The sequence below is a fragment of the Cottoperca gobio genome, chromosome 19, assembly GCF_900634415.1.
Source record: "Cottoperca gobio chromosome 19, fCotGob3.1, whole genome shotgun sequence".
Classification (NCBI taxonomy): Eukaryota; Metazoa; Chordata; class Actinopteri; order Perciformes; family Bovichtidae; genus Cottoperca; species Cottoperca gobio.
In genome coordinates, this window is record NC_041373.1 from 5,652,793 (window position 1) to 5,674,695 (window position 21,903).

The 21,903-nt window shown below is 36.5% G+C and overlaps 1 protein-coding gene across 3 annotated transcripts in view; it reads left to right on the plus strand.

Moving 5' to 3' along the window:
* The first annotated feature begins 9,306 nt into the window (after positions 1-9,306).
* The window catches only part of LOC115025048 (PH and SEC7 domain-containing protein 1-like), an 84,303-nt gene continuing 71,706 nt past the window's right edge, over positions 9,307-21,903 (plus strand). For 2 of the 3 annotated variants that reach the window (XM_029457035.1, XM_029457037.1), the window contains exon 1: positions 19,219-19,350. The gene's annotated coding sequence lies outside the window, so the exon portion shown is untranslated. Of the gene's footprint in view, positions 9,706-19,218; positions 19,351-21,903 lie in introns of those variants that run through there. The other variant, XM_029457036.1, reaches the window with a different exon arrangement.

Consider the following 21,903-nt stretch of genomic DNA (forward strand, 5'->3'; position numbering starts at 1 on the left):
CCCAGACAGTTAACTGGGAGTCTGAACTCCGGCTTTGATGCCTTAGTTTTATACACAGCATATTATGTGTTCTAAATGCTATGTTTGCTATTATTATTATTATTATTATTATTATTATTATTATTATTATTATTATTATTATTATTATTATTATTATTATTATTATTATTATCATTATCATTATCATTATCATTAGTAGTAGTAATCAAATCAAATCAAATCAAATGTATTTGTATAGCCCAATATCACAAATTATACATTTGTCTCAGTGTGCTTTACAGACTGTACAGGTTACGACACCCTCTGTCCTTAGACCCTCGCATCGCACAAGGAAAAACTTCCTAAAAGAAACCCCATAATTAAAGGGGGAAAAATGGAAGAAACCTCAGGGAGAGCAACTGAGGAGGGATCCCTCTCCCAGGACGGACAGACGTGCAATAGATGTCGTGTGTACAGGATAAACAACATAGTACAAATACAACATTTGACAGAAATTGTGTTGTGTTGAAAAAAAAAAGAAAGTATGGATGAATCCAGGAAAATGTCAAAAAGGCTTCCCGGTGTCCAGCAGGACCAGGGCAGCAGGCGCAGCCACAATTCATGATCCTGACCAGGGCAAACCTGAGCCAGCCCTAACTATAAGCTTTATCAAAAAGGAAAGTCTTTAGCCTACTCTTAAATGTGGAGAGTGTGTCTGCCTCCCGAACACAAACTGGAAGCTGGTTCCACTGGAGAGGAGCTTGATAGCTGAAGGCTCTGGCTCCCATTGTACTCTTAGAGACTCTAGGAACCACAAGTAACCCTGCAGTCTGGGAGCGCAATGCTCTAGTTGGTTTATAAGGTACTATGAGATCTTTAAGATATGCTGGAGCCTGACCATTAATTGCTTTGTAAGTCAGGAGAAGGATTTTGAATTATATTCTGTATTTTACCGGGAGCCAGTGCAGAGCAGCAAATACAGAAGTAATATGATCCTGTTTCCTTGTTCTTGTCAATACACGTGCCGCTGCATTTTGGATCAACTGAAGAGTCTTAAGCGACTTTCTGGGACAACCTGATAACAATGAGTTGCAGTAATCCAGCCTTGAAGTAACAAATGCATGGACTAGTTTTTCTGCATCATTTTGAGACAGGATGTGTCTTATTTTTGCAATGTTACGTAGATGAAAGAAGGCAGTCCTTGAGATTTGTTTTATGTGGGAGTTAAACGACAGATCTTGATCAAAGATGACGCCAAGATTCCTTACTGTGGTGCTGGAGGCCAAATTAATGCCATCCAGAGCTTCTATGTCATTAGAAAATGCGTTTCGGAGGCGTTTAGGGCCAAGTATAATAACTTCAGTTTTGTCTGTGTTTAACATCAAAAAGTTGCTAGACATTCAAGTTTTTATGTCCTTAAGGCATGCTTGAAGTTTAGCCAATTGATTGGTTTCATCTGGTAATATTATTAGAAGTATTAGAAGTATTAGAAGTATTATAATAATTATTATCATTATTATTATTATTATTATTATTATTATTATTATTATTATTATTATTATTATTATGTGTACAGTTTATCCTTGCATTTTTGACAAATAAAGTGTTCTGAATTTAATTTAATTGAGTTAAATGTAATTAATCTTTTTAAATGTATTTGTCTTTGCATAAGTATTACCCATACGGAAAATAATTAATAAAAGGCTGCATAATAATTAATTATAATAATTAAATAAAAATATGTATATGTTAGTTTTTTAGTTTTTCTTCATGTTGTCACAATGACACGTTTAAATGTCTCCTTGTTGGATTAAGTCGACTACAGCTAAAATGATAAATCAGCTAATCGACCGTGGTTGGAAGTAACTAAGTACATTTACTAAAGTACTGAACTTGAATTAAATTTTAAAAGGAATTTTCATTTTAAGTTTTGGACTTTTGTTCCCACAAAACGAGAAATTTGAACATGAACATTGAACTTGGTCTTTTGGAAGTTGTGATGAACATTTTATAGACCAAAGGATTAATCAAGAACATTTATAACAAAAATAGGAATGTGTTGCAATTCAATGTTAGCTTAAGCCTTCATGTATTACTCCATAATCCTTATCTTCACCTGTAATAGTGCTATCTGTAATTTTTACTAAACTGAATTTGCTCATTGAGGTAATCTTTCTGTGCCAAAGGGGAGACAGTCATTGACATTACTTCTGCAATATAAAGACTCCTGGTGTCACCGCTGCGCACACATCTGTTTGCTCACTGATGTAAGGGAGCATAATCATGGCTGGATCATCAGTAGGGCAAAGGTAACCAGACAAGTCCCAGATCCAGTGTTTGGTGCAACAGATCTGTGGGAGCATCATTAACTGTAACATAAACTGCACGACTAGAATAGAAAATCATAAAGCATATGCTGCTTTATTGCCTGATGCTAAAGTGTCAAAATCTAGATTTAAGTCAAGTCAAGAATATTCATATAGCACATTTTATATGGCAGGCTCAATGTGCTTCAAAACTATTATTATTATAATATTACTATTATTATTATTATTATTATTATTATTAATAATAGTTTTTATATTATTATTATTATTATTATTATTAATAATAATAATAAGAATAAGAATAAGAATAATACAAATGATAATAATAAAAAGCTAATGTAACTAAAAGCTTGTGAGAAAAATAAAAGTGCTGTGCTTTTAAAAGAAGACACTGTTGTAGCAGATCTTAGTTGATGCTTTCATTTTAACAGAAGTGTCCAACAAAACATATAAGTGAGATGTGTAATGAAGTAGACGAAATATGAGGAGAATAATCTAATCACAGAATGATCAAAGTGTAAAATTCATAAAATAACAGCAGTACATATACACAGCAGATTAACAAGACCACCAAACCAACCACTATTACCATAGAGAGCCTTGCTTCAGGGCTGAAAATCATACAGTAAATACAGTGCAAAAACATTATATTACACTGACAGCTGGATTGACTTGCTTCCAAATCAGAGAGAATTGTATGCAATGTTTTGCTTACATGGAGCATAGTCCTAAATTGATTTGCATTCAATTAAATTACAATATAGCAAACCAGAGATTATGTACTATTCCAGAATACAATGTCCACACTGAGCAGAAAGGGGAAGACACATGGGGTAAATCATGGCACAACAGCTCTTAAACAAGTTGATCCAGACACAATGTCCCAATGTGCACGTGTACACCTGCTGGTGCAGAGACGAGGAAAAGTCAATGATCACTTACAGAAAAAGATCAAACATTAATAAGTTCCGGCTCTTTTTATGTACAGATGTGTCGCATGAATTCATTTGAATACGTCCTGAAAAAATTAGAAAATTATAGCACAATTAAAAAGGATGATGAATAGATTGACAGTCCGTGGAAGAAGCGTTCAAATTATTTAAACTATCACAGTATAGGAATACTCCATTACAATTAAACTCTTGCGTTCAAAGTTTCAATTAAGGCGAGACACTACAGGCAAACACGTGGTGTCTTCTTTCAGCTGGTGGAAAGAAAACATCCAAAATACACATTTAGGTGTTTACTTTACTAACTCCTAAATTCACCAAAAGTTAGCATTAGATAATGCTGCATATTTAAACATAACATTTCAGAAAACTTGTAATACAAAAACGAATTGTCTCAATTTAAGGAATAAACTGCAGAAGTTTCTTGGTGATATACATTAGTTAATATGTTTACTCTAATCACCTGTAGTGTCCTACAAAGTGTATGGAATTTTACAATATACATGTACAGTATATCCCTAAAGGACCTTTTCTCAAAATTAGTTTTTTTCTCAAACTCTGAGCCAGAAGTCTCCACTTCAGTAGTTCTTACATACACACAACTTTCCAGTTTCATTCCTATTTATATTCTGGAGGTTTTTACAGAGGGGTTTGTTCATACATCATTCATAGCCTGATTTATATAACATTTTATTGCTAAAACATTTATGTCTTTTGAAAGTATTTTCTGATGTATGGCATTATACAAAGAGATATCTAAAAATCCCTCTTTAAAATCCGTTGACTCTAATATGTCAACAATAAGAAACTTGAACCTGACTTTATCCAATGTTCACATTTCTGTTCTGGAAATGTATGCAATTAGCACATATTTAATAAGATGATGCCTTATTTACATATTCACACATAACATTTTACAAAATAATACAAAAAATAACTGTCTTACTGTAAGTAGTCAGCTGGGGAAGTTTCATGCTGATCCCCTAAAGTAAAAGTGCAGAAGTATTAGCAACAAAATTCCCAAAGTATCAAATGCAAAGATAATCATAATACAGAGAGTTATACTATGTTTGGATAATTATAGAAGCTGTAGTTTAATATTGTTGCTCAAGGTGGAGCTCATTTTAACTACCTCATATACTTCTGGTAGTTTAATCTGTAATAATGGATCATATTGTATATATATTATATTATTATTTAATTATTTAATTTTATGTTATTATTATATTAAATATTGTTTTAATTTTGGATTTTGTTTGTAAAATCTTAATTAGAAAAGCAACTATTGCTCTTACATATATGTAGTGCAGTAAAAAGTAAAACATTTTCCTCTAAAATGTAGTGGTGTAGAAGTATAAAGCAGAAAATGTAAATACTCAGGTAAAGAACAAATACCTTAACATTGTACGTGAGTAAATGTACTTAGTTACATTCCACCTCTGTTGATCGAGTTGGAAAGTTATAAAGTTATAAAGAATGTTTAGTTTAATATATGTTTAATATTTAGTGCCATCTGCTGGATGAAGCCTGAAGTAGATTGTCAGCTTGTAAATGTCTCTTTTTCTACGGCTGCTAAAACAAATAGCAGGAGATTTACTGTCTAACTAAAGGCAGCAGCCTACACATTGATTCACACAAAGAATTAAGTGCAGTGCGGTGTGGGAGTGGAGCTGCTGGAGGGAAGTGAAAGCAGCTGAAACACAGCCACTGGACTCTCGGCCCTGCAGGGGGCAGCAGAGAGCAGGAGGCTGCTGCTCAGCAGGGGGCCAATGCAGCAGCAGATCTATATTTGTTTCCAATTTCATCAAATGAGGAAGAATGAAAAAGAAAAAATATAATTGTATTATCACCCAATCGTGCCTTGTAGTGTATTTTTTCTGGAAGAGATTGAACCAATATCCACTACAAGGGACATAAGAAAAATAAATCTTGTAATATGTTTCTTACAACCCAATTACTTAAGTTATGTTATTATTATGTCTCAGGAGGGTACGTTTTCTTATTTCTTATTAGCTTTGTTTTTTGTTGTAAAGATTGTAAATTATTATTATTATTATTATTATTATTATTATTATTATTATTATTATTATTATTATCATTAGTAGTAGTAGTATTTTTATTATTATTAATATTATTTTCAATTCAAACTGTTACTGTAAAAACAATAGTGCAAAGCATGTTGGAATAAATACTGAATGATTAATGTAACAGGGTACTTAATAAACATTATGTACAGTATATGCACTTACATGTCTATACACAGTATATACACAGCAGGCGTATGTTTATATTATAATTATAATTGTAAAAAAAACTGTAAAACATCAAATAAAAATGGACATGGATGGTTTTCTGACACATGATAATAATAATAATAATCCAACTGTTCACTTGAGACCTCTGGTATTTAGAAAGCAAAATGCTTCCACTTTAACACTTTGAGTGTTTGAGTTTTATCAGTGGGAAAAATGTGCAGATTCATTTAATTGAATGTGATGTTGTACCTTGTGGTTTATGATGTTGAAATCCATATTATTAGATAGTTGATTGACTTGTATGTTGAGTCTTTAGCCTATTTGATATGACAGCACCATCTCCATCCTCAATATCACATCATGGTCTGTGTGATCCACCTCCCCTCTGTGCCACATGTATTTACATGAAATGCGTTGTCATTCAAATGCAAAGCACATACAGTGATTGCAGATTTCCTTTATGTGTCTTTTAAGTGATTTATATACTGAAATAAAGACAAAAACATAAACAAGATATTGGCAAACATAGTTCATAATAATGTATACAGGATGTAGTATAGAATAAAATATATATATAATAAAATATATTTGACATACAATATACAGAATCAACAGAAGAAGTAGTACAGTCTTACAATGTGGATTAAAATAATGACAACATTAAAGCATAAACATACAATATTAAGCCAATATTTAGAGTATATCTAATGAATTAAAGAGCTTCAATATGTAATCATAAAACTACGAGCAGCATTACACCTGCTCTGAGAGAGAATTAAGGGATGTGAACAAAGACAAATTGTTTCAAATGTAACTCCTGACAGTTATGGAAGATGCCCGCTACATAATGCTACTGAACCGTATAATGATCAGTGCAGCAGTCGGACTCATCCAAAGGGATTAGAGCAGGAACTATAATGGACACAACTGCTGTGATCTAAATGCATTTCAAACCAGTGTACAGTCAATTGGTATTAATGCCTCAGGCAGGAAATGAGGTTGACAGATTAGACGAGCATGAACATTAGAATACAGTCACAGCTATGAATCTGGTGTAAAGGGAAACAATGACAGCGGATAAATATATATTAAAGTACATTTCCAATCTGAAATGCCTTTCAACCTCAAACAACAGATACAGAAACAGTGAAGTTGAGAAAAAGGTGTTTGATGTTTGAACACAGAACTGTGTTGTTGTAAAACATTTATTTCATTCATTATTAACCATAGTCACTTTACATGAAACCAATGATGGTAGAAGCACAATTCCTGAATTAAAAATTCTACTTAAGTAAAAGTACAAAAGCAGTAGCATCAACATATTGGCCTATTTAAAGTACCAGACGTAAAAGTACTCATTATGCAGAATGTGACACGGTTGGGAAAAGGTGAGGACTCAAATGCAAGACGGCAGACGAGGAGATTAACAAAAAGAGGGCTTTATTCCAAAAAGCTTACAAAATAACAAAAATACAAAAGGTAAAAAGTAAACTGAAAAGATAAATCCGGATAGCACGAGGAAGCACGAGGAAGCACGAGGAAGCACGAGGAAGCACGAGGAAGCACGAGGAAGCACGAGGAGACATCTGCAAGGGTGAAAGGAACACTGGAAAAGACATGGATATATACACACAGACACTAAACGAGGGGAACGAGACACAGCTGGGGAGAGAAGCTAAAACACAAGGACAAAGTGAACGGACACAGGAGGAACAAATCAACAATCACAGAGGGAAAACACAGGCAGGAAGTACAGCTAGACATGACATAAGTGGGAGTGAACACTTCAAAATAAAACAGGATATACAAAAATCCCGATCATGACAGAATGGCCCATTTCAGAATAATGTGTATTATATTATTGGATTATAATTATTAATACTTTATTTGTGGTCATCACTTTAATGGTGAAGCTGGTAAATGTGGAGCTCATTTTAATCTCTTTATACTGCTGGGTAGTTTTTAATAATGTATTAGTTGATAATATTTTGTGTTAATAATCAGAATCTGTAAAGTAACTAAATATGTCAATAAAGGTAGCGGAGAAAAAGTGTTATGTTTCTCTATGAAATGCAATAAAAGTATAAAGTACCTAAAATGTATACTTAAGTAAATGTAGGACTACTTAGTTACATTGCACTACTTTTTATCTTCAAACACTGTTTATATAAAAACAAAATGTGTTCTTCTTGTTCAGCCTTTTCCATCTCAATAACAAGTTATTTTAATAAATGAAATAATACATTTAAACCTGTAATTTAAAGATAGTTTAATCACATCAAATCCCATGAATGAACTGCTACTCTGCTAAACTCGGACTAACTGGTGTTCTTCTTTTTCTCCATTATGATTAGTTTAAGCTAGTGTCATATTTATGTGGTATAAAAAACTTAATCTCAGATATTGCATCAAAATGTATTTTTCAATTACAGGAAACCACAAAAGAAGTGTTAAAAATGAGCTTTCATTACCTTTGTTTTTTAGTTCTTGCAGATGTTACAAGCTATGTCTGTCAAAAAATACACATTTTTAAGGCATAGTCATTTTTTTAGATGTCAAGGAAATCTTAAGATCTTAACCCAATTGTACGTAAATACTGTATATAGTATTTACACACTGCATTTGCTGTTTGTAGGGCAACTCAGTCCCTCAGAGTGTTTTGTGTCTTTATTAACATTCAGGTCACAGAGATATGAAGATGAGTTCATTACCCCACATAAACAACAGCCAGACTATTACACTCCAGAGGACGACGTGAGGAAACTCAGGGACGTCTCAAGGTGTCTCAGCATGACTTTAATCACACAAGGAATGTACTTATTTCCCCGTGGAAATCATCACTTTCATTATAACCAGGAAACACCAGAACAGGTTGTATTGATGTGTGCATGCAGAGTAATTTCAGACAGAACTATCACCTTCAAACTAAATCTCTGTTGTACTTTAAATATGTAAAGAAGTAAATCTGGATGTGTCACAGCTTTGCCACAAAAATAAAATTATGTGATAGAATGCAAATGTGTTTGTCCTTTGGTATAAATAAAAGTCCTGCATTCACAATTGTATTAAAGTAAAAGTAAGTGTTAGCGACAAAATATACTTAAAGTATTAAAAGTAAAAGTACTCATAATGCACTTTAGTCAGTGTTATACTATTCTAGTATTGGATCATTATTATTTATGTATTAATATTTAAGTTGTACTTTAAGGTTATTATACAACATACAAAATGACAATGGATCATATTTTATACAATTATTACTTTATATGTTACACTTGCCTTGTTACGTTCTACAGCTCTGTTGTGCAACCACTGGATTTTAAGTTTAAGCCATTTATAGTTTCACTTGTTTGTTATTTTTTTGATGACTGTTTTTATAATCTACATTTCTTGTACGGTCTTTAAACTGTGTGCTTGTATTTTGCTGCTCTTGAGTTTTATTATATTTGTGATAAAGTTATTATCATTACAATCATCATCACTATTATCACTATTATCAATTTGATTATTATTAATGTCATTGTTATATTTATTATTAGTAGTATTGGTATTGTTATTATATTAGGCTATTAATAAAATCATGTTTTGTAGGCCTTTGTAAAATTTTATTTTGAAAAGTAACTGTAGTGAAGTGAAAAGTACAACATTTGTCTCTAGTAAAAGTATAAAGATACATACAATGAAAATGCTAATAAACTACAAGTAGATCAAAATTGTAATTAAGTACAGTATTTGAGTAAATGTACTTACTTACTTAGTGATGCTCTGCTGGTGAGCAGGAGGCAGGGACTGGGCATGCCCAGCCCGGTGGGAGGGAGAGGAGAGAGGAGAGAGGATGTAAGAAGACGAGGAGAGGCAGAGTGAAGAGTTGAGATGTCTGTGAGCTGAAGCGGACCGTGAAAAACACCGACGAGGATCTGTCCATTTCACAGAATCACGTCTGCTTCCACCTGACGTGAAACAGCCCCCCCACCCCCTCCTCCTCCTCTCCTGCCTTTCACACGACACACACACACACACACTCACTCACACACATACACACACACTCACACACACACACACGCACACACACACACACACACACACGGATCTGGGGGGAAGCGGATAAATGTGGACCGCAGTGTCTCATTTGCAGCATTTTATCATCTCTGGGAGACAAACGCCGCTGCTGCAGAGATAACATCACATATTCTGGTGAGTAGACACCTTTCTGTATCCAACCGCCTTCGTGTTAGTCAATGTAGGAATGACGTTTCCAGCAGCTCGTTGCGTTTTCAGCGTGTTGCTGCCTCAGATGCATGCAGCATAGAAGTGCACAACTTGAGCCACGTACAGTACTGTAGAGAGAGAGAGTGCACTGCATCACTGACACATCCAGTCGGACCTGTAGGATGCAGAAAAGGGTCACACACCTCACAAACACCGCTGTCATTGACGCATCTGTGCGTGCCATTCACAGTAGCAGCAGAGCCTGTCCCGCATAGCCTCTGCTAAGTTTCGCCCTTGGCAGGAAAAGTTGGCACTGGAGTGTTTTATCTTTAAGGTGAGTGTGTACGTGAGAAGGTTTTAGATAAGTCTGTCTGCACCTGAACACAGCAGACACACAGGTGAATGCAGACCTGCTGTATTTTTAATCATATCTTCTAAAAGAGTATCAATATGTCCTTAGAAATATAATGAATTGGTTGTTTTTGCCTAAAATAAATACTGTCATGTTGAATGAATGCAGAAAACAGTGATATTTTACTGCAGTTGTTACCAAACACACTTTTCCAGTCATTTATATACTTTTCTAGCTTTTTACAAAAATGAAATCTAAATCAATTAGTCCACTAATCAAATTAATCTGCAACCGTATTGATATTGATTGATGAATAGTCATTTGAGCCCGAATTGACTGTTTTTAGCACAAACGTTTCATTCCATTCATAGACTTTTCTAGATTTCACGTACAATTAATCTTAAACTCAATCAATTAGCTGATTAGTCGAAATAATAGAAAATTAATCTGAAACTATTTTGATAATCGATTAATCGTTTTGAAGCTCAATTTACTGGCTTCAGCTTCTCAAATGTTAATATATTCTGCTTATCTTACTCTCCTGTAAAGTTGGTCACATGTGATTTCACAATTTGCTTTGAGACTAATCAGTAGATAAATCAATAATTAAAAATGAATTTGCAGCACTAATGAAACCAAAAGCAGCAAACTAAACACAAAGAACGTTGCCATACATTCATAGATTTTTTAAGATTTAACATAAATTAAATCCAAAGAAAAACAATAATTAAATTAACAGATTAGTCGATTGACAATTGTAATAATTGATCGATCTGTTGAGGAGTTTTTTTAAAACAAAAATCTTTTCAGCTTCTCAAATGTGACTACAATATGTTCATGTTACAGAACATTTTCACAACAGATCAAAATCGAGAAAATCTAATAATGAATTTGTCTTTTCTCGAGATACAGTTATACAATATTTGAGAGGATCCGATCAGGCTGTATGCTAATGATCCTGATGACAAATGACAGTGCAGGAAAAGTATCTTCTCTGCAGCTCAGGGAGGACAGGGCTGCATGACTGGATGAAGACTCTGTCAAATGTCCCCCCTATATATGAGCCCCAGAGCAGATCCATTCCCAGCCGGCCGCCAAGGGCAGCTGGAAGCATTTTGTCTTCATTTGTTGCAGTTAAAGAATCCCCCATCTGGGGCTCAGTCTAGACTCTACCTCTGGGTTTCAGTGAAAGGACGGTGAAAAAAGACTCCATTCTTTTCACCTTTCCTGGAGAGAAGTAAAACACACGCTACACACAGAAACACATCTACTCCATTACGTCTGCAGGGCTGTTTGTCTCTGTGGAATCAGCTGCATCGACCTGTTTGTGCTTGTTACACTGCAGATATATAACTTCATGTTGCTTTAACTCTTTAATGCTGTGACAATCAGGATCCATTTTTAGCAACTTGTGTAGTTTGTCACAAATTGCTAAATGAGTATGACCAGAGTGAAAGAGTTCAAGGACAAGGTCAACGATAAACAACGTGTTCGTCCGTCCGTCCTTGGATGCTCTGCGACTTTCCTTCCCTGTCTGAAGCCCATTGCTTCCTACTGAAAATTGGTACCAAATATATAGTTTTATATTTTAAAAATAATATCTAATTCGCTAAACAGCAGGTTATTGTAGTTTGTATCAAGTCTAAATGTCACTGTGTGTGCTGTGTGCATGTGTGACCATTAAAAGAGGATTCAAAATCCTCCATTTGCATTTCCAGTCCACATACAAACAAATCTGTAACGGCAATGTTTTCGACAATGTTGTCTCGCCTGGTTCAGTTTCCTTGGCTCTTTGGCTCATTGTTCATGCAGTGGTTTAACAATATGACACACACTCTCATGACTGGGAATGCACCGATCTGACTTTTTAGTTTCAATACCGATACCTGCTTTGGGTATCGAACCGCTGTATATGTAACTTGGTGAGCTATTTGTGTGGTATTTATATATATATATATATATATATTTTATTGCTCAGGGCGTTTAAACAACAGGTTTCTGAATTGTTGATCCGAATCGAAGGGGTGTTCTTGTGAAAAACACCACATGAAGGGCACACAAATGCGCAATCTCGCCATGTTAAAGAAAGTGAAACATAATTGGTGAACAGTATATCCGCCTCGTGATTTGGAACCACTTAGCGGGTTCTTCCTTGGCCCACGCTACACTCTCCAACCACATTGGAGCCAGTATTTTATCTGTAATCCTGCAGACAGTCAGTCAAACAAACAAACAGATAAACAGAGTCGAAAACATAACCTCCTTGGCCGTGGTTATAATAAAAACCTGGAATATCAGCAACCTTTATTCAGAGGTTAAAAGGTTGCGTTGTAGGATCAGAAAACACAGAACCCAGAGCTGTGATAACAAAGTGATTAGCGCTAACAATGTTTGTGTTCCCATCAGTTCTTATTGGAGGATTTAGACGGTCAGCCTTCTATTCTCATGTTGTCAATGGTGCTGAAAAACAGCATTAGCGACCAGAGCAGTCTTGAGTTACTGTTTTCGTCTCCTACCCACGTCTGTTTTTATTTCTTCCTACACTCTCTCACTCTTTGCTCCCTCTCACAGGTTACTGCCTCTGTCTTTTTGTCATAATTTGCTCACAGTTTCAGTTGCCTTGCTGTTTCAGAGAACTAGCAGATTTTACGAGTACAGCAGTAAAGTCAGTGTAGCTGTGATGAGGAGCTATATGTTGTATCTTCTGCTCATAATATCCAGCGCTGAAAGCCAAGAATACGTTTCAGAGGTGTGGTAGTGGGAGTCGTTAGGAGGTGAGAGCGTTGGCAGTGATAAAGGGCCTTTTAGCATTTGGATAGCAGTGAGCATGTGTGATGATGGCGAGCATTAGCATTTTACAATCCTGCTGTGTGTCCGTATAATGAGTGGTCGTCTGCTGCTAGCTGCTCCAATCTGTGAGATTTGTTTTTTTGTATGTTGGCTGCGGTGCAGATGGAGTGCTTTGCAGTGGCCTGGATCCTGTGTGATTAATGAAACGCAAATCTGTTGTAGAGCTGCTTTCTCCTCGTTACATGCCGAAGTGCTTTCTCGTTTTGTCATATACAGGCTTCATTCTTGGCTGTTTGGTAACATTTCAATGCCAGTAATTGATTTTCCCGACGCTTGCTAAGTGTCCAGCAGCGAGTGATATCACAGTTTATCTGGGTGCATGGGGCTTAATGGAGGAGTAGACTTACATAAACCACAAGCTCTGTAATGCACCTCTAAATATTTTGACTGTCTTGATAGTAAAACAAACTCCTGAATGCTTTTAAAGGAAAACAGTATATTAAAACATCCTTTTACAAACTCTCACACAACTCGAGCAGTATCAGACCAGTTTCATTTATCCAGTCGTAGGCTCACTAACACGTGCACTTTCACTAATGCGTAAGTGTTCGCTTCAACTGTCCTAAGAGTCATTGGTTGCTTTGGGTTTGTTATCGCTGTTGTTCCCAAACATTTAACTGTTTTGTTTTGTCAGCAATCTTTTTTACAGTAGATTTTGGGAAAGTGAAATGCGATGTTGATAAGATAAATGCACAGCCTGGCATATGTAAACAAATAGCATGCTACTCGTATGGTTAGCCGAAAAGTTGCCCCTGACGTAGATAACTCTGCATTTAGCTACAAAGCTAATCCAGGGGGACCTTCTGTGTTTACACTCAGTCTGACAATTAAGATTTTAAAAGGATTTATGAAAGCAGGCATCTATTTGGAAAGATTTAGGATTGATTGTTCCAATCTCTGTTGTTTGTTGCGTTGTGTCACATTCACCCAAATGTTGTAATAATTGTTGCAATAGTATTCATTGCAATCTTGTGTTTTTTATGATTTATATATATATATATATATATATATATATATATATATATATATATATATATATATATATGTATATATATATTAATATATTTTTTAACACAGGAAATTCAACAAATAAAAAATACCAAAAATGGGCCCAGAGTGGCCACAATTATTAAAACAAGACCCAGGATGAAAAATACCGTAACATTTCTATAATATCCAATAATTCTGTTTAAGAGAGGAATTCAACCAACAACGGCTTAGTTAGTAAACGTCAGAAAATTGTGCCCTCACAATTTCCCAGAGTCCAAGTTGACATGTTCGAATGTCTTGTTTTGTCCGACCAGAAAAAAACATCCTCACATTTAAGAACTGGAACCAGTAACAGTTTCTTGATAATCAAATATTTACACTTCTTTAAATTCTTGACCAGACGTAAGTGTAAAGACAGATGTGAGTGAAGGACAGACTGAGAGAAAGAGGAGATCCACTGTTGAGCCACCACTTGTCACACCAAGGAGTTTATTTTTAAATCTCCATCGATCAATGAGCGCCATTGTTTGTCTCTGCAGGACAGTTCGCCCCCAAAGATCGCCATCGACTGACGGAGGCAATCAACATAATCTTTTAATTGAATTGTCTTTAACGTTATTTGTCTGAAATAGAACAGCGGTCAAGATGTTTTTCATGCTGGCTGCTGAAAGCCTCCCTGCTTTTAAAAAACTCATCCACATCTGCCTCAGGAGTGCTGACACTGCTGTTTGGTAAAAGCTGGCTTGGTGGTGCTTGGTGCAGACTGCAGAGAAGAGATGATGCCTGTCATATTCACCTGTTTCACCTCATACACTCACACACAGGCACACAAAGGGAAACTGTTGACTTTGTTGAGCCAGACTTTGCGGAACAGATTTTGAATGATGAATCCCTGTCAGAGGTGCGTCATTGTCAAACATCTCCAAACTCTTCAAGGTATTAATATAAGTCAGTATAAGCTGTTTAGCTGAGAGTTTGCCTGATCCGTTTTCTGTCTTGCTCGAGGACCTGACTAGCTGATGTTGTTAGTCAGACGTGATCCTGGTGCTCAACATGAGGATGCTGTATGTTGAGTGCCAGACTTTGCTGACGTTACTGCAGTTGCTCTATTTAGATAAATTAGCTGCCTGCTTCAAGGGCTAAGTAGAGGTCAAAGGACAAAAACACTTTCTATCTCTATATCTGCCTGCCTGTCTGTATGTCTGTGTGTCTGTCTGCCTGTCTGCCTGTCTGTCTCTTTGTCTGTCTGCCTGTCTGTCTGTCTGTATGTCTGTTTGTCTGTCTGCCTGTCTGCCTGTTTGCCTGTCTGTCTGTCTGTCTGTATGTCTGTTTGTCTGTCTGCCTGTCTGCCTGTCTGTCTGTTTGTCTATCTGTCTGTTTGTCTGTCTGTTTGTCTGTCTGTCTGTTTATCTGTCTGCCTGTCTGTCTGTCTGTCTGTCTGTCTGTCTGTCTGTCTGTCTGTCTGTCTGTCCGTCCGTCTGTTCTCTGTCTGTCTGTCTCTCTGTCTGTCTCTCTGTCTGTCTGTCCGTCCGTCCGTCCGTCTGTCTCTCTGTCTGTCTCTCTGTCTATCTCTCTGTGGTCTGTGCTTTAGCTCAGCAACTAATACATTTCATTATCTGCTGATTATCTTGAGTCTATTGTGTCCTTTATAATTTCTTAAAGCTCAAGATGATGTCATATAAAAACAAAAATGTAATAATCAAAGCTTAAATTGAAACATTTTAAGCCAACAGTGCAATAGTTCTTAACGCCAAAGTTTAACACTAGTTGTAAATTTACTTTCCAAAAAAATATACACTGCTGCATTGACACATGCCAGACCTCAAAGACAAATAGGGGTTTAATTTAAGCCTTAAAGACACAGTCCATGTTAGAGCATTATCTTATGTGTCAACTTACATTTATCTATTTTTATAGTTAAATATATGTATATTAATCAGAATCATAAGCATGTGTACGTTAGCTAGTCTAGCATCGTATGGAGTGTGTTTTTGAATTTCAGCTGGCAAAAAGATTTTTTACATTTCCGAAGAATGTGATTTAAAAAGAAAAGCATATTTTTATCATTAAGAAATCCCATGAAAAAACTATCAACGATCAAAATATCTCTCAATACTTTCTGATTTACACACCCTGCCTGTGGAACCAGTTATTGTTGCTGTCGTTTGTATCAAATGTTACTCAAGCAGGAAGTACATTTGTTGGGGACTGTTTTCAGTGCGGATTAATCCACATTTAGTGTTCTAGTAAGTATATGGGGCAGCAGGACGGTGTATGTGGGGATAGAATCCAAATAAACTACCGTGTGTGTTCATGTTAATGAATGAACATGTCACCAGTACAACAGTGTGGCTGTTTTAAATACTTTTTTGAACAGCAATGGAGCTCTATGGCACGGAGGAATCAGGCTTGGGATGTGTTGACAATAAGAAAACCACCAAATGTGTCCTTTATTATGTGTGTTTACTTTTCCTTAACGTGGGACAGTCTGTGGCTGTGTCTGTGTGTTTGTGTATGTATGTCTCTATCTGTTTACGTCTGAGTGTGTCTGACCTTTTACCTCCGATGACGTCTATCTGTCTGCTGCATGCACGCAGTTTATTTATTTGGCTCTCTACTGTCTCCCTATCTTTTAACTTTGACTCTCGAAGCACTTTATTAGCTTATATATAGTACCCTCTGCTATACTCGACTCGAGAGGGTTAGTCCTCCTACAAACACATTTGTTTACACACATGGGTCAAAAGTGTGTAAACCTGATGTAGTAATACAAAAACTATTTTAGTTCATACATTAAGAAAGGGAGAATGAAAATAAGGATTTTATGGTATTTAATGAATACTTGGAATATTAAATGATTAAACAAATTGATTTCCAAAAATATAGCAAAGAAACACTCGGCCATGCATAAGATAACATAGGAAACCCTAACCCTGGAATTCTGAATGATTAAAGTAATTTATTGCAAAGATATTTACAATTAACTCATTCGGGTCACTTTGGACCCATGTTGTGCATCAAAGGGTTAAAGGCTTCTTGTTTTAGAACAAACATTAAAAAATCAGCCAGAAGCAACATTTTAAACCAACTCCTGGACGTTCGCTTAATGGCCGAGCTAGCCACAGCTGATAAAATCTTCCAGTGACATTTATTATTTCAGCTGGTAAAATTGATGTTCATTGGATAGAAATGAGAATCTGCTTTTGTTTAATTCTGTCTCAAATCAAGGACACATTTGATAAATGAATATGAATTTATTCTTTGTTATCCTAAAATGACATTATGCCAATGATAGAAAATAGTCTGCTCTTTTGATGAAGTGCAAAATACTGGAGAAAGTCCATGTAAATCCATTCTTGGCATCACAATGAATCATTCAACCGAGAGGCACAAGATCTAAAGTGGAAAAAAATAATTATGCTTTATATTTTTGAATGTTTGAAGGATTGTACCAAGACAAGATTTAGCAGGATGTCTCCTTAGACAGAAATGTGTTTTGTCCTTGTACCTGTTAGGAGTGAAGATGGTGAGAAAAATACATTCAGCCACGTCAGAGTCTCAGTTTCAGCTGAGCGTTTTAGTGTCTGTATAATGTCACCTGGTGGGGAAGACAATAACACATACACCCAGTGCAGCTTTAACCGTGACTTTTGCTTTGGTCATAAACACAAAACTGCGTGTAAACACCTTCAATAAATCAGGGATTGGAGGTAGTTTTATATTTATGAAAGCGCTCCTGTAGCTGTGTGAGTACATGAATAATGATGTTGAGTCAACATGTACGTTCATATGAAGAGAAAATAAGAGTGAATAAGTGTTTTTTTTTGCTTCCATGCTTCTCTTTAATATTTCAGTAGAGAGAGAACGAGCTCCTTTCTTCCTGATGTTTTCAGACTCTATAAGAGACATTGCTATATGTACCAAATATAGATATTACGTAACATGACCAAATGTTTTTGGACAGTTGAATGTTGCTCAACCATGAAATACAGCCCCAAACCAAAAGTACACAAAGTAGCGTTACTGTAAGTGTCCATATACCTTTGTCCACATAGTTTAGTTCTGTCAGATTTCATGCAGACGGCAGGATGGGATTCTGTTCTAAAAGGTTTAGTCTTTAGTTGTGAAGTTCAGGTTTTAGTTATTTAGTCAGTTAGTTTAGTTTTTTAGGAACTTAATTGTCCAGAAAATGGAAAATAATTAAATAATATATTAAAGAACGACTTGGAAACATGGCATGAATATAGATGCACAGCAGAAAAACAGAGGATTTGTTATAAAGTCGACATTTGAGAATCAAACTTCACTCATCCGACCTGTCTAGATTCTGTACGACCTATAATGCTCGGCAATCTCAGGAAGCAGGACAGATATGAGAAAATGAAAAGGTAGATCTTTTTTTATTGAAATTAATTTGGTGCACATATAAACATGTTATATATTCATCTATTGGCTTTATTTTATATTTCTGAGACACGTCACCCATTCAAAGCTGAAATACAAACTTTAAAATACTATGTTTCTGAACATAATATATAAAGTCAAATGTTGTTATTCTGTCCTGTACAAAAAAAAGCACATGTGAAGTTCATGTTTTTATTTGTGAAAAATACAGGCCACATGTTTCTGTATATGAATTGTAAAATATACTTTCACATGTAATATATTATGTTTAACATGTTAAATATCTGAAAACACATGTTCATATATCACATGAAATCAGTGTCAGAAATAAAAGTTGCCCCCAAATTGAAGGTATTTGCCCCATAAAACACAAATTGTGTGGTTGTGTCTGTAAGTTCCTTAAATTACAAACATCGGGGTCCAAACTCGGACAAAATTGCTCTGTAAAAATATATTCTATTTTGCGATTGTGATCTTCATGTGATGAATCACGTCGATGTTTTATCGGGGGTGTTTACTCTCAGTATTGTTACCTTGTCATTTACCACTGAAGTGTTTGGGAGGAGGAGTTCACACATGCTTGAGATTTTGCCGCCCTGCAGATCAGACCACATGCCCACTTTTTATCCACTCACGTCGTCCTCCTTTGTTTTGATATTTTGAATTGTGTCCCACATGGAGATGGATCCAGTTTGTGCCTTTAAACATTTCATGCCCCCCTTTTCTTCCTGCACACTCCCTCCCTGCAGCACCTCCCCAGACCGGCACTAACTACTCCACACTGACTCAGCATGTATGTGAAAGGCAGAGAGAAGGGAAGGGGGCAGGGCTTGGTGATGGGAGCCTGCTAACTGGCTGAGTGTGAGCATTTGCTGGCAGGGAGGGAGGGAGGGAGCCTCGCTGTGCTGGTCGGACAGGTCCGCACTGCTCTGCTGGAGAGAAAGAGGGAAGGAAGAAGGAATAGCAGAAAGGATGAGACAAGATAAAGCATGTGGGAGGTGTAAATCCTGTAAGCGGCTGTGAGAGGAGGAGAGGTGAGTGTGAAATTGAGAGGAAGATTGTGTGTGTAAATGTAGCTGTTGGTATCTCTGGTTTACTGCTGCCAGCTCGGGGTCCATCAGGAGAAACAACCAGCGAGGTGGCTGACAGATTTGCACAGCGATACAGATGATCCAACATGTTGTAAGACTTATGAACCCGATGACTAATGGGCAGAAAAAAGTGGGACTCTTCAGTGTATTGTGTGTGTTTGTGTGGGGGAGTGTGAGTGTGAGTGTGAAGGCATGAATGAGGGACTGCATATTTTTCAATCGAGCCAAACTTGACCAAATATAAGTGATGATATGATCTGATCTGTGCGAGGGCCAAGTGAATGATTCAGAGCAAACTGCAATATAAAGCTAACAAAATGTGTCATTACGGCTTTTGTTTTACACATTCGAAGAGTTTGTAATGCATAACAGTGGAACCCAGTTCATAGCTTTGCACCCTTTAATTTGGGATTTTACATTCATTTGCGTTGTCGTTAATATTTTTGATGAAACTGCCTCTTTATTTTGTAGGAAAAGTCTGAAATCCTTAGGCAAGGCAGAGCAATTTTATTTATAGAGCAGCATTCAGACACGAAGCAATTCAGTGCTTTACAGGAGCATAGAAATATATTACATACATTAAGCGTAAGACATTAAGAAAACATTAAAATTGCATTTAAAAAACAATTAAAACAAAAAGCAATAACAGTTAGACAAGTTTCTATCCTAAACTAAGACAAATCTTTTAAAAATGTCCATCTCGAGTTATGTTTTTATCATTTATCATTAACATGATCAGAATGCCGAGGATGTATGTATGCACATCCTTCAACCTGAATGTGTAGTATGTAACATAAAGTGCTAATGTACTGGAAGCATTAGAGCGGAAAGATGATGGATGGTTTTTCACTTAGCTGTGTTTGGTGCACTGAAGGAAACGTCTCATGCTCATAATCATAATCAGATTAATCGATAATGAAAACAATCGTTAGTTGCCGCCCTATTTTTTATCAAAACTTCATAATTTTATCCTATTAGACATTGTGTGGAATTGTCATAATTAGCCTATGAATTCTTGAATCATGGACAAAAAAATAGTTTTGTGAAGTCACAGCAACCTTGCCCTTTGACCTTTGACCACAAGACTGTAATCAGTTCATGAGTCCAAGTGGACGTTGGTGGAAGCATTTGAACACATTTGGACGTTCCTGAGATGAGAAGGGGACGCACCAACAACCCGGAAACTAATGGTTAACAATAGCTGTCGCCTGCAAGGAGGCACAAAAATAATACCATTGTGGAAAAAACTGTTGTCTAATTCTCTACTTGAACCCAAAGATAGAAGCTAGTCATCTTGTTTGTTGGTCTTAACATTATCTTTGTCTTTGGTTTATCTAGAAATTTTGTTCAGCGTTAGACGTCAGAAAAAGGCCTATTTTGTCCTTTTTTTGTCTTCGGCTGCTGTCCTCTCTGAAGATGTGTACATTGACCTGTTCAGTCGAACGCGGCCCTGAAGCAGAGATGATAGGGAGAGCAAGGTTGTCTGCTGGGATTTGCTTTGAAACGTGAGTCACTTTTTGTGATCTTAAAGACGTTTTGGGTTGTGATTCACAAACTGGAATTACATGTTCAAAGAAAGCATTTTATTGATGGTTTTCCTGAAGGGTCCCGTGTTGGTCACATCTCAGGGAGTCTCTATGGAATTTCTTTTTATCATGCACATGGCAGGAGAGGAGTACAACCAGCAAAGAGATGAATAACAGCGGAGCAACTTTTAGCTGATTGTCTTTCCTTAACATAAAATTGTATATGGCTTCTCTTTAAATATTCCACAAGCAACTAAAAATAGACTCTGTGTAAAAGAGTGACACAGAACTCAGCAGTGAGAGTGAGCCTGCATGGACTCTGTACATCTCCGCATGCAGTATTCTATGTTGCATGTCAACCTTTTGCCTGTAAACCCAAGATCCTTTCCCACAAGCATGCAAGGTAGTGAGTGGGGTAGTTGTACATGCAGCAAGGTCGCGGCCAATGTGATGTCTCTCCCTTTTTTTTTCTCCACCAATAAGCCTCTCTGCATCTTTCTTCTCATACACTTCCTGTGCCTTTGCATGAGTCAGAGGACCCGTCTCTTTTGTCTGAGTGTGTCTTTGAAGGCAGCGGCAGCAGAAAGAAAAAGAGCTGGAGAGTGTGATGCAAACAAAGTCATCTCTTTAAAGACATCTTTGACACTCACCTCTTTAAATTCAGTTCATCCTCTTTAGTCGCCCGCTTGGTTGATTATGATTCAGTACGAGTGGAAGTTCAGCAAGTATTTTTGGTGTTACACTGAGCCCTTAAGGAATTAGCATGCTGTGCCAAATACAGCATGTAACCTAAAACTACTTTTGTAGAGAAATCAATAGTGGTGAGTGGTGATCAGTGTATGTTGCGCTGTGAACGTCCCTCATCAGCCATTCTCTTAACACAAACCCTCTTAATCTCCCTGGGCTTTAATGTGTTACTACCTAAAACTGCACAACCTGTCATGTTGCTGAAATGATAGCTGCTAGTGCA